This window comes from Xiphophorus hellerii, chromosome 2 (assembly GCF_003331165.1).
Source record: "Xiphophorus hellerii strain 12219 chromosome 2, Xiphophorus_hellerii-4.1, whole genome shotgun sequence".
NCBI classification, from domain to species: domain Eukaryota; kingdom Metazoa; phylum Chordata; class Actinopteri; order Cyprinodontiformes; family Poeciliidae; genus Xiphophorus; species Xiphophorus hellerii.
Genome location: NC_045673.1, coordinates 10,213,999 through 10,228,290, shown reverse-complemented (window position 1 = coordinate 10,228,290; position 14,292 = coordinate 10,213,999).

Below are 14,292 nucleotides of genomic sequence, written 5' to 3'. Positions count from 1 at the left end.
ACAGAACATTTCTCGATTTTTAAATCAACAAATGGATTCCCTGGAATAATAAACACATTATGTACTCTTTTGTTAGCTCCATTTATTTATCTGCTGACTAAAGAGTTCAGACAAGTACTCTAAGCTCCTCTGGTTCAGCTTTGTCTAAGCTGAAACAGTACCTTGTTTACTGACTCTTACTGCAGTATCGTGTTCTTGGTAACCAAGACAACAATTTAATTACGTTCACATCCCCATTCACATCACCGTCCTATCTTCCCAGGACCCACTACACTCTCCCATTCCTGAAAAAAACACTCATCTTCCCACAACATTTATTCAGCAAACCAGGCATATCACAACAAATGGCTAATTAAAAGGAAAATTGCGTGTTCAGAAGGTAGAGCAAAAAATTTTAGTCAGGAAATAAAATTTTGCTCATCTTTGTCAGAGTCACCAATGGGTTGACTTCGATTTCAGTTGTATCTCATCACTTCACCGTATTTATGAAGTGGGAAGTTAAAATCCCTCTGTTTATGCTTTTGTGATTAAACTTTATTTTGTTTACTTGGTGTAAAGAGGTAAAAGTCACTATTTCATCAACATTTAAGTTCACTGTTGTGTTTTTTCTCTATTAAAGCAGCAGGGATATCCCATTTACATTTGCAGATAAGTATTGTTTGGGAATGAAAAAAAAAATGAAATAATTTGTCAAGTTGCCTGTTCAAGATGTTCTTAATGATAGTCTTTAAAAATAACATAAAGTGGAGTATAAAATTAATCCCAGTGAAAGACATTATTTCCATCTGCCTATGGCAGGACTGTAGGCACTATGGAAAATTCAGTTTTTAGTCAAGATATTTATGAAAGTTTGGTTTGTGCCAGTGGTAGCTGTCAGGGTGCATGTGGTTTTACTACAGTTATGTTGTGTTTAAAGGTGCATGAAAAGCAAATTAATGTTAATTTTATATTTATAAAAAATGATATCAGGTAAGACAATGGTAGCTTAATCATGTTGGATTTTAGTTGAGTCTTATTGTGCCATAAAGAATCTGCCAAGAAGCAGGTGGCTTAATAAAATGAAATAGACAATTTTGTGTCAGCTTTGTGCCCAGTGATAAATTGCATTGCATTACATGAAATATAATGTTTACCCTTTTCTAACACATACTATGTACAAGTTGTCATGCAGTATTTTAGACAGTAGCAATGTGTCAAAGTCAAGCATAGACTTTTCCATTTATATGCATGACGTGATGGTTCCAACAGGTGTGTCACAATAACTGAAATTTGGCCGTTTGGCAACAAACACAATGAATGTTCAAGCAGAAAATGACAGATTGGACTGAAGCTGTGCAATTACTGAGATCATCTGTCTTTATGTAATTAGGAAGGTCACATTAAGTTAGGAGACTTTCTTGTTCAGTTTATCTCAATAGTGCTTCAAACTTAATAAATGTAATTTAAGAATAGAATCTTCCCCCCGGCAACATGCTGGAATGAGAGGGGATGCAACATCCCCACCAGCACCAGTCCTGTAAAATGTAATCAAAGAAAAAACTAACAGTACAAAAACATGAACTACCTCTTAATACTGTCCTGCCTTTGACTTCTTTTACACATAATGTCTGATGTGAGCCAGTTGAGCAATTGTAATTTAAGGACTGTACTTAAAAAGCAGGTATGTCTGCAGCACAGTAATCTACAGGCACCTTGCTGGCTTCTCATCACCTGCAAATGCCTGTCTGCTGCTCTTCTAATGACAGGGTACGATTCCAATAAAGAAAAGGCAATTCAGCCTCTTTAATTTGAAATGAAAGATCACAAACAAAATATCTATTCAGCAATTAAGATGATTTTATTCTGCTTGCATCATTTTGAGACTTGAGCTTCAAAAATTAAAGCAACAGATGTCTCTAGAAAAGGATTTAATCCAAACTTGGTCATGCTATATAAAAATGTTTTAATGTAGATAACTCATTCACAAACAAAAACAAAACTACACTTATGCAAACAAAAGCAGAATCACAATCATGATTTTATTGAAGAATGACTGAAACAACAGCTATAAAATTTAATTTTTGTAAATTTGGGAGTATTTACAACTGCTAAAAATAAATAGAAACTCTTGGGATCTATTTTAATAAAGTGATTTGAGGCAGGCAGTTGTTCCCCTGAACATGCATAAACATTCCTCAATTAAGCTTTAGAATCATTACACCAATTATGAAGTTCAAATATATACTGCATTCTAAAACAGCAGCTGGTGTGACAGAACATGTTATCTTACTGTTTACAGATGCAGGAGAATTGAAATCTTTGAAATTACTGAACTTTTTTCCAACTATTCAATGCTGAACATTAAAGGACATTATTTAAAAGTTGTTTTAAATTGCTTTGTAAATATTCACCACTTTTGGACTCATGAGATGAGCAACATTTAATTTCAGCATTGAGAAATTAATTTACTTTGCATCGTTATAAGAGGTGTGAAGCCCCTTCCGATGACCGTCATACTCTGAGAACTTAACACCTAACCAGCTCTCTGTCCAAGTAAATCAAGTAATCTTTTGAGTTTTACTGGCTGTTGGTAAACCAATGCAAGGTCCACTTACTGCCACCTGCCAGAATCAAGTAAGCAGTTAGCTAAATTACTTTTTCAAGGAGTAATCACAGGTAACTTTTTCAAGGTAACTATGACATCACTGCTTATTGCCCACATGGATTAAGTGAACTGGTGTTTAACAGGCCTATGGAGCAATTCGGAGACATGCAAAGCAGGAAATGCAATGATTTTCATTTCAGTCAGCTGTGCTGGAGAAGGAAACATCTAAGATATCCAGGACAGTGGGCCCTAAGGACTAGGGTTGGGGACCAATGTCTTACAGCGTTCTCAAACGACTTCATATTTTGTCAATTTAATGCAAGCTGTTGTCGACTTTTCCCATTTAGGCTGGTATCTTGATATAATATTAGCACTTTTTTTATATGCATATAATGCATATAGTTTTATCTGGACTGTCAAATACTGTAGTGTAGCGTGTCCTACATGCATTTTGCACCAATAATACATGACAGAATGCAATTCGCTAGTGGGCTGAAATAAAATAAAGCTGCAAATTGTAATTACTGCTTGCGGAAAATGTTTGGCTCTAGCAGCAAACAAATCAACAGTTACACATGAAGCAAAGTTGCATTTTGCAGTGCAAACCTTTCTTTCGTGCCGGGCCTGTACACTGCCAAGAGCATGCAGGACGCAGCCACTGCAGCAAAGGCCTCACCCAGAAATCCTCTCAGGTCAACTCTCTCTGCAGGCCTCTAAACTTAGCTCAGCCCAGAAACATACCAGATCAGAGAATGTTTGCCTGCTGCTGGGTCGCGTGGCAATCCCTCAAAGAGAGCAAAGATATGTGACAACTGCTCACATTCCCAGGCAACACCACAAAAAAAAGCAGTGAGCTACAATTTTAACATCCGCAAGTATGAGTAGTGAAGGTCTGCAGAGAGCAAGAACACAACACTCTTGAAAGACAGCATTTTAACCACATTTGCTGAAGCACATAAATCTTCGGGGCCTACATTCAGATCAGCGAGTGAAGGTGAAACTCCACATCTCCATGCATACAAATTTCCAACTTGGTCAGGGTCAAAATCGCAAACACACACTGCAGAAATAAATCATTAGATTTAACCTGTAATGTGTTGCACATAACTTTTGTGTCCCACATCATGGTTTAAATACACAAGATGTTTTATGGCTTTGTTAAAGGTTAAGGTTTCCCAGACTTGATCTATGTTGAGAAGTCAGACTTTTACTTCATCCATGTGTGTGCCATACTCCAGTATTTTAAAGACAGTTTTTCATTTTATATTTTATGAAAGACCAACAAGATCCAACTTAAAGACTTTTAATTACTGATGTGGAGACAATTACCCCAAATAATTTTGGAATTAATCTCTTCAAATTTCACATTTTCCCAAGTAAAGGATCCGTAAAAGTGAAAGGATTAGCAAGCAATCAATAAAAATATTAATCTGCACATAGAGCAGGTTATATGATGATCAGCAAAGCTTTCAGAAAACATGTCTAACTAATATGCATTATTTTATTTTTTAAAGTGTTTTTTCAAGTTCTAGATTCAGTCGTGTGCACCTCTGGTCAAAATCTCCAATTTGAAAATAATCAAGTGCAAAATTTAACATTTTTTTGTTTGTTTTGTTTTTTTCTTTTTGTCTGTCCAAATGTGCTTTTAAGTAAAACGTCACTGAATGTGTTCAGTCCAACTGTCAATGGAATACCGATGACAGCAATGCAAAAAGAAAAAACTTTGTATTGTAACAATAGGTGATGGTAACTTTTTCCATTGGTATTAAATAAAGGGGGTGGAGACACAACACAGACCGGAAAGTAAACAAATTTGGAAGTCCTGCTTTCAGCATTTCTGTTGTGCGCATCTGTGCTCTTATTACAACTTCATTACAATTTGAATGTCAAGAGCAGCGCATTCAGTGCAGATTTTGCGATGTGATATTTCCAAATTTGGAATGGCGTCAGCATGTGCTGCTGCAAGCTGAATAAGGCGAGATGCACAGAGTACCCTGACCCACAACATGCTGGGAGCAGCGTTGCCAAGTAGAAAAAGGTGGATCAGGTGCGATTTCAGTACAATCAGTAAATGCAGTAGTAGCTTTAACAACACTGAAAGGCTCATTTTTAATATAATCCCTAGATCTGTGGCTTGTGAAGTCCAAAAAGCTGTGCATTTTTTGTAGGTTTGTACCAAGGCTGGTCTGTATTCACACCAGAAGCAAATCTCACCAGATTTTACATAGAAGCAGATTGAGACCACCTCAAAAAGTGAATCTTGGTCCAGCACAACGGGTCCACCCACACTGAAGAGAGACACAAACTTTGGCTCTTTCAAAGCGGACAGAATATGTCGGGTGTTCATTCTGGGTTTTGTGTGTGTGATGTGCAAAACATCTGTGGCATCCTTGCTTTGCTAAATCTCTGTTTGTGTGGCCTACAGTTGTAATTATGAATGTAGGAAGGTAAGTGATGTTTCCTATAGAACTGCTTATTCTTTCAAAACTGAAATAAAAAAGCTGATACGCAGTGTTACAGTGGTGAAAAAAATACATAAAAAAGCCCATATCAATGATTAGAAGCTTTAATCATTCAATACTCCTCACAAAGGAGCAATAGTTTTTCAGTTTTTAATCACCTAACCTTTTGTCCTCTGAGTCATTTTAAAATTAATTATAGTTTAAATAAAATTGTGAAAGAGATGTGTTCAGATTTTTCTTACTGTCATATTTTAAATTGAAATGCACACCTTCAAATGTCTTACTCGGATTTTTTGTTCCTTTTAAATGCCTCTTGCCCATTTGTCTGAGCTCAGCTTTGTTTGTCCCAGGATTTACACACATTTAAATGGACCCTCTCTGCCCAGTGTTTGACATTGATCCTAATGTTTCCATCAGTAAACACTCACACAGCAGCTGCATGCAGTTTTATTGGTTGCTATGAGCAATCAACAGAATTGATGGCTCTATAGCAGAGTGAACAGTTTGTTTTTGGGTGCAGGACAGCAGATGTGTCGACATGTGCACACCATAAAAGCAGCTCCAGACAGAATATCAATGGTGTTAATCCACAGAACTCTATCTTCACACACACAAATGCAAGACAACTGTAGTTGGTTTCTAGCAACAAACAGTAGAAAATTTGATTGAAAACAAATACAATTTTCTTAATGCCTAAAAGTATTTAGGGATTCTAAATTAAGTAAATGCATTTCTATATTGCATCTAAATCAGATAAACCCCAGCATTTGAATAATAGAGTCTGAGTAGGGGAAACTATCATAAAATGGACTGTAAACATGCTCATATATGCACTTGCTCTAATGAAAGATAATCAATAAACTAAAAAGGAAAACCGACTCTGCTTTATCATTTTTGTAAAAAACAAAACAAAACAGTGAGTCTCATCGTCTTTTCCACCTGGCTTTCTCTGGGCTCTTTATGACCCCAGTCTTTGCACAATTTCACAAGTCTTTGTTTATCAGCCAAATATTGCTTGACGTTGCCAGTGGCATCAACACAGCCTTGACAACCAGCGCTGTGTACTACTTCGCCAAAAACAGACGAGAATCCAAGATTAAGTCTTTAGACAGCCAACGTGAGTCAGAGCGACTTCTCCTGCATAACCAAGATGAACCAGATTCCTGGATTAAACAAAAACTATGTTAGATCAGTTTAGTTAACACCGAAGACAAAAAGAGCCATTTGTCAAGCTGCTTTGTTCTGACTGCTGGAGATTTATTTTAAGCAGACATAATTGCTTTTGAGACCTTTAAGATAAGGTTGATTTTTAAGCTATTGTATTTTTTCAATGATTTGTGGTTGAAATTGAAATGACTTTTTTGTCCTTTGAAGATGTTACAATGAGGTAATACTTTTCGCTGCAATGCTATATAAAATGTTGACTAGTATGATTCAGTTTCAAGTTTAGCTACAACATTTACATGTTAGGGTCAGAGTTCAGTTGCGAAGAACATAACATAACACACACATGTATTGTTTGTGGCCATGTACATACCTTTTGAAAATCTCTCTTTGTCTAGATTATGTGCAGATGAGTCAATTGCTATTGAGAAATAAAATAACGGACAAATTAATGTGCATCAGAAAACAAAGCTGAGCCGTCTTTGACTGATTAAAAAATTTGAAAACTGATCCCACAAACTTCAATTGTTTTGTGATAATCAAGCAAAATAAAGTTTTACCAACTATAGGTAATTCTATTATTTTCTTAGAACTTCTGCTTGCTGTTTGAAATGAAATAATTTTCAATTTGTGGACAACTGTATATTTAAATATATTCTGAGAGCAGAATTTTAGGTGAATAACTTTGAAGCCTAAGCCCTTGAAACTGCAAATAGACAATTTAACCATAAATATGTATGTGACGTATATTTTTCTGTTCTGAAAAGGGTTCTGGAATAGTGATTTTTCTTTTTAGTTTTAAAATCAATTTCCTGATAAGATGTTTCTATTTTTTGCATCCAACTGGTTGAGGTCACTGCAAGTCTGCACGAGTTCTCGATTGCATGTATGGAAAAACACAACAGTGGCATACTGAGCTAGAAATAGCTCAGTGCTTTGAAGGATGAAAATGCCTCATCAGATTTATGTTACAGAATCTAAAAAGAAGAAAGTCCTTAGGTAATGCTGTGATCCAGCACCGTCACTCTGATTTCAACTCGTCATAAAAGGCTCCAGAGGTTTTACTTCAGATGTGTAGAAAATTTATCTATATTGAGTTACTAAAATATTTTTTTTTTACTCAATAGGCAAGATCAAATTACTGTCACCAGCAGCCCCTCGTTTTCAGTTGACAGGGGTACTTTGTTTAACACCACATACTACTCGCTTTGCCTCAAATAAAAGGAAAAGGTGAAATTTTAAAGATAGATAAGGAACACAAATTGATAAACCACATCAAACAACTGATGTTGATACATTCCTGCAATTCATACTTATGCATTAGCTGTTCACCAAAAGTCACCCATCACTTGTACTGATAGGGGTTACTGTGACATATTCGTGAATTTCAGAGGGAAAGTTGAGGTTGTTGTTTAAAATAAACTTTGCCTCGACTTGTTAGTGTGTTTCAAAAACAAATGACAGGTGAGTAAATGTCCTTGTTACTGTGGGGGAAAAAGAACAAGACAAATTCTCCAACACTAAAAACTCTGACTTTTACAGGTTATACAGTCTAAAATAACGAGGAGTTAGACTTGGTGAGACAATTTTAACAACTCCAAAACCCTTCCAACAAATATTTTCACCTTTCAACCACATTTTCACTAAAATATTGCACAAAACGCATTTCACTCTGGTGTTTTGTCTCATTTTATGAGACAAAACATCAATGTTCATGAATGTTCATGAGCTTGTCATCTCATCAAAATCAGATTAGACATCCGTGTATGAGATATTTATTACTCCTGATAGAAATTTCCAGTGTATTGTTTAGGGTTCCAGTTTTACCTCAGAAAGTGTGATGCCTGCTAAAAATTAAGTAATTCTTTTGAAGTGTCCTTCAACTACACGTTTCTACTAAAGAAATGTAAATTAGCCAATACATAATCACTGATTCAAAATGTAAGAGATTCCTTGAATGGAACCTAATAATATAAATTTAAACATTTCATAATGTTCTTACAAAGTATAGCTTTATCCTCAGTTATTTTCTGGGTATTTGCAGAAAATACCCACATGCTTATAAACACAAACGCTGCATTATAAGTAACATTATGCCCAATTAGGCCCAAAGCAAAACATCTGATGTTACACTGAGGCCTTTTGAATACCTGAACAATGCTTACAAAGGTTTTTCTATCAGAATCAGAGGAAAAAGTAAAACCAAAGCACAAGACTCTAGAAGATCTTTAGCTCTGGTCCCCTACTGAGGATTATCAAACCCCCTCATATTATTTCAGAGTTGTATTCAATCAAACTAAAGATCTTTTGTGTTTGACCAGTCTTCAGGCATATTCAATCTAACTGGAGCAAATTGGACCGGTAATACTACTTGACACAGTATATAAATGCCAAAGTCAAAACGTTTTTATCACATATTTGGGCACAAACTGAGCTGAAACACCACGCAATATAAAATGTAACAAAATCAGAGTTATATTCTTAAATTTAGAAACAAAGCTTATTATTTAAGTTTCTCTTTGTATTTCTTTGACATATAGAATGCTTTGTATGGAATCTTACAGCTATCACACAATGAAATAAGTTTTTGAACACTATCACATCATAGCATAATAATTATGTTGTGCAAAAAGGATAACATATTGGTTGAATGGGATGGCTATATTGCACAAGCATAATGACATGTTGTATAACCATGATAACTACAGTATATTGTATAAATGTGATGATTACATTGTATAATTGATCCTATACAATATAATTATAATGTTACAACATGGTAGTGATCTAAAACTTATTTTCCTCCATCACAGCAATATGCTTTGTTAGTCACCACAAACACATTTGCTGTAAATAAAATGCTTTTGCTTTATGAATGGTTAATATATCAAAATTGGACATTATATCACAATTCTAGCACAGTAATGTCTTTTCAAATTGAAATTAATTTACAAGTCTCTGAAGACATACAGACTGAACACATGCAGAACCTGAAAAAAACGCTGTGCTACTTAAGGCTGTATCTCTCTTTTTTAAAGCTTTGATGTATGTTATTGTTAAAGACAGATAATTAAAATGAACTACAGACAACTACAGTACAACATAATAACTAAAAGAACAAGAACATAGCTTGAACTGCATGTAATACTGGAATGATCTGGCAATTGAAGACAATCGTTTTCAGCTTGACCGACTGGACCTGTGACTAAGTAGATGAACATCATTTTTGTTGAACCTTAAAACATTTTAAGGGAGCTTTTGTGCAATTGGTTTTGCTTTGTTTTGTTTTTTTTTTTTCATTTTTATTAATGATTTTTTCTTATACCCTTGGCCAAGGCCTTCATATACAATTCAGCTCTTTATGGGATTTGTGCTATTAAGCTCAATTTCTCTTGGCACATTTCATCCTGGCCAATTAAACAGAAGGTGGAGCTAATAATGACATATACTTTCTGCGCTGTTTTTATACTGTAAACTGCATATGGTTGTAGTTTATCAATAACAGCAAACAAAATGAACAATGCCATTCGGCCCATGTTGACCAAACTTCCAAATACTCAGCAACTGAAGTCGAAGCAAGCGTAATGATTAAAACATTTTATTGCGGGCAAAGATGTCACTTGGCTCATCACTTCTCTCTTTGTGGTTGGGGATTGTTTAGGTAAGGCACATTTTGTCATACCACCTATCACTTTAAAATATTTTGCTGTCATTCTCAGTGCACTGATTTTTTTTCTTTATCAATTCAAATTTCACAATTTTTAGCATTTTCTATGAGGGTTCCTTACTATCAAAATAATTGTGTGTCAGCAGTATTGTCTATTAATTTTGGACAATAATGCATGTAGTAAGTACAAAAATAATCTCTACATGTTTACATGTGTGTGTAAAGTATTATGGATAAATTATACAATTTTATTTTCATGTTTCATGGTTTTTCTGTAATAATCAATGGTGAACCAAAGTTGACTTTTTTGGTCTTTCAAGGGCTGAAATACCAAAAACATAAATCATGCAACAATATTTTAACTTAATATTTCATAGGAACAAAATGGAAAACAAAAATACAATTTTTATAAAATCTTCTATGCTGTTTATTTTTAATGTATTTTAGAGATTTTATAGTCATAACATTGCATCACCGAGTTATGAAATCTCAAAATTTAAGGATAAAGTGCTTTCATGAGAAAACTATGATACAAACTAACATATTGATGGTGCAAATAAAGGTCTCCAACCTCAAGCAAATTCCCTTGTCATTATAGGGGATTCTAAAAAAAACCCATTAAACAGGAAGCGTACTGAAGATATCATTAAAGCTGAAATCTTGTATGCACTCACATTTGTATCATCGTCTTGCTGAGTCGGTTGAATGCTGGCACGAGTGACTTGAACAGGTGATAATGAAAAGCTCTGGGTGGCTTTTAAATAAGTGATGAATAAGAAATGCAAAGAGGACCCAAGGCGCATTGCGTGACCTGCATTTTGGTGTGTGACCACTCTGCCAAAGTGACACACAAGCCAGGGCTGTTGGTGCTCCAATTTCTACTCACCACTAAGAGACAAGAAAAAAAAAAACACAAATGAGTATTTGCAATATGAGATTTAGGTATTTGACGATTCTAACTTTAAAAACATTCTTGAATATTTAAACTAGAATTATATGTCTAGGATTCACCCAAATCATAAGTAATAGCTACTAATTTAAAGCACAGGAGTGCTTTTTCTTCTTCATTAGGATCATGCTCTAAACAACTTTTAACAGTTATGAAGGAAGTAGCATTTGTATCACTCTATGTCTTAAAAAAATAAAATAAAATAGTTCCATAATCCTTTCTGGCCATCCCTCAGCATATTCAGTCTTTAAAAGAATGCTCATGATACCATCAGATTTTGAATCTGGGTGTTAGACACACACACCCCCACACACAGACACGCCTACAGACACACACACCCATATCAAAGAGCCCTTCTTGAGGCTTTGCAAAGCAAACAGGTGCTAGATTAAATCAGAAGGGCACAGACAAAAGCCCAGTGTCTTTTATTGGCCTTGCCACCATGAAAGCCAAGTTAAAACCAGGGAAGATAAGCCTACACTAATGTTTAAAGGTAAAGAGTAAAAAGACAAGTCTGAGTGCCAAGTTAAGAAAAATAAATCAAACAGGCTTTGTGCACACAAGTGAAGTAACTGAGGCAGGGCAACTGAAGGCACTGATTTCTGAAGTGTTATCTACGTATTGGACTGAAGGAGTGAATAGAGCAGAGTTTAGAAAAGGCTTTTTACTTATTTGCAGCATCATATGATGTGAAACACTGATTGTTTACGTTACAACCACCGGTCCAGTAGTGTATTGATGACACACAGCCTTTATCAGGCCCCTTAAGTAGAGAAGATGGTATCTGGCACCTAGATGTTAACACCAAGTCCAGTCCTGTATGTTTTGAGGTTGCGACTCCATAGTCCAGACTTGTTTGTGCAGCACATCTCAGTGATTCTCAAATAGAACGAGATCTGGGGAATCTGGAGACCAAGGCAAACACTTTAAGGTGAATGTTTTTGTTCCTCAAACTCTTTCTGTACCGATTTTCCTTTGTGGCAGGGTCCACTACACCGTCCGAAAAACCCAAAGCCATTCAGTTCCAAAAAAGAGTGACTGGTTTGCAACTATGAAGCCCTTACATGCTGGTCTTCACAGCTGATTGTATGTATAAAAGTAACATTCACAAGTACAGTATGACAGGAGCCAAGGTTTTGCATTAAAACATTCCCCAAAACATGACACTGACTCAGATATATTGCCTTTTTTTCCCCAGAGTGGATCCTGATTGCATGTGCTCCCCTGATAAGTAATTCCCACCCTGCCACCCATGCAGGTCACACATGGATGTAATTTATCAGACAGACCAGGCCACCATTTTGCATTGCTCCATGGTTCAATTCTGATGCTCATGAATTCATGCTTTTGGCATTGGGAAGGAGTCAATATGGGTTTCCTAACTGGGCTGCAGTTCTGCACTCCAATAAGAAAGTTTGTTTAGGGTGACATGTCTTCTATCAGAACCACAGAAAGCCTTATCTATACACTGCCCATCCATTCGAGACAGGTCAGCAAACACTGTATTTAGTGGATCTCATCAGATCCACTATCCACAGTCAATGATCCGAAATATGTAACGTCTCTCATTGGAAGGCTTTCAAGCAAGTCTATTTTTAAACACTTTTAATACAGCTGGTGAGAGACTTGTTTTTACTCGAGAAGAAAACCTACAACGTCCGAGCTGTCCACTAAGGCCTGCTAGAGGTCTCTTTGACCATCAAGTTCCAGCCCAGATTTTTGGATCCCTATTCACTGAAATCCTTACACCTTCTCATTTTCCAAAGCATCCACAAAAGGGAGAAAATTGTGCCAAATAAAACCCATTCACTATTACATGCCATGCTGAAGAGACTTATACTAGTTCACATCATCATCTGTCGGTGGTCATAATTTTATGCCTGATCTGGGCATGTGGCAGTTTCACAGTTGAGAAAACATATAACAACTGGCCCTAATAACAGCATTTCTTACAATAATATTTATGCCCACTGAAAACCCAAACACAGGAAATTAGATTCATTACAAGGGGCTTCAATCGGTGCTGGGCAAATATTTACCAAGCAGTCTTACTTGCATGATTAAACATGAACTCAAATTAGAAAATTACTCAGAACAATTCTGTAATTTATATTCTGTTAGAAAGAATTTGCAAAACAAAAAGCGTTTGTAGCGAGAAAAAGTTAGCAGTTCAGTTGTGTAAAACAAGCTTGCATGGCAGCATAACAGAATGGGAAACAGGCATTGCCTTTTGGAAGCTTTTTTTCACTGGAGAAGTCATGTGTGTCACTGACCTATGTCCCCTGAACTAATATATTTCCAACTTTTGATTCTTTCAAGGTCCAAAAACTGTCTTATCTCAGCTTTAAACTGATACATTATTGTATCATTATTTCCCAAAGTCAACAATAATCTGTTTATTGTCTATTCTAAGTTGGATTGGATTGTGTGTACTTGTTATTCTGACTGTCTGCAGCAAAAGCAGGACAAATATAATGTCTACAATGTTTAGGATAGAATATATTAGAAATCAAATACAACTTAGGATCCTTTACAATCAACTATAGTCAAGTGTCAGCCACTGATAAAAACAGATGATTAGAACTTTGTTTTTTGGTGTTTTAATAAATATACTTACTAACTCTATGTTTTCAAAAGATTGATAGTGATAATAATCTAAATGTGGATTACATATAATGATTTAAATGCCTTTGGATGGACTGGAAACCTGTCCAGGTAGTACTCTGTCTTTTGTTGGATGACCTCTGGAGATAGGTAACAGCCCTTTCCCGATGAGAAGACAGGCACCTGCAAGAATAAGCGTGTTTTAGTAATGGATGGATGGATAATAATGAAAAAGAAAATTTGAGCACAATTAAAATCTTAGGTTGCATAATTATGCACATTTAGAAACAAAGAAGTGAATAAAATTAATTCTGTCTTTAAAAAAAATCAATAGCTGAAGTGGCAAAGTCTGATTTCATGCAAAAATAAAAACAGTTTATTAGAAAATAGAAAAATATAAATATGACTACAAAGTGTTTAAAAATTCTGTTTAGTGGCATTTTTTATATTAAGCAGTTCATTAATCTGAAACAGTTATATCTTTTGTAAAAAAGTGAAAAGATGTTAGGCATTTTAGAAACTATAAGAAACATTGAATTCAAATTATTATCTTTAACACTGATAAATGAATTATGCATTACAGATGTTACAAACATAACAATTGAGATAAAGTTCCTGTCTGTATGCATATTTATAATCATGTCAAGGGGAAAAGAGAGCCAGGATTTCTTCAAATTAGTCAAACAAAAATTTATACTTCAATATTAGTAAACTTAAATAATAGTTTTCACACTCCACCAAGAGTTAATAAAGTAGAGAAGGTGTATTTTAGTAACTTATCAGACATCCCCCACAGAGAGCGGACTCTCAATATTTAATGAAAACATCTTTACAAACGTATGAGTCTACTGCCGTTTATGAA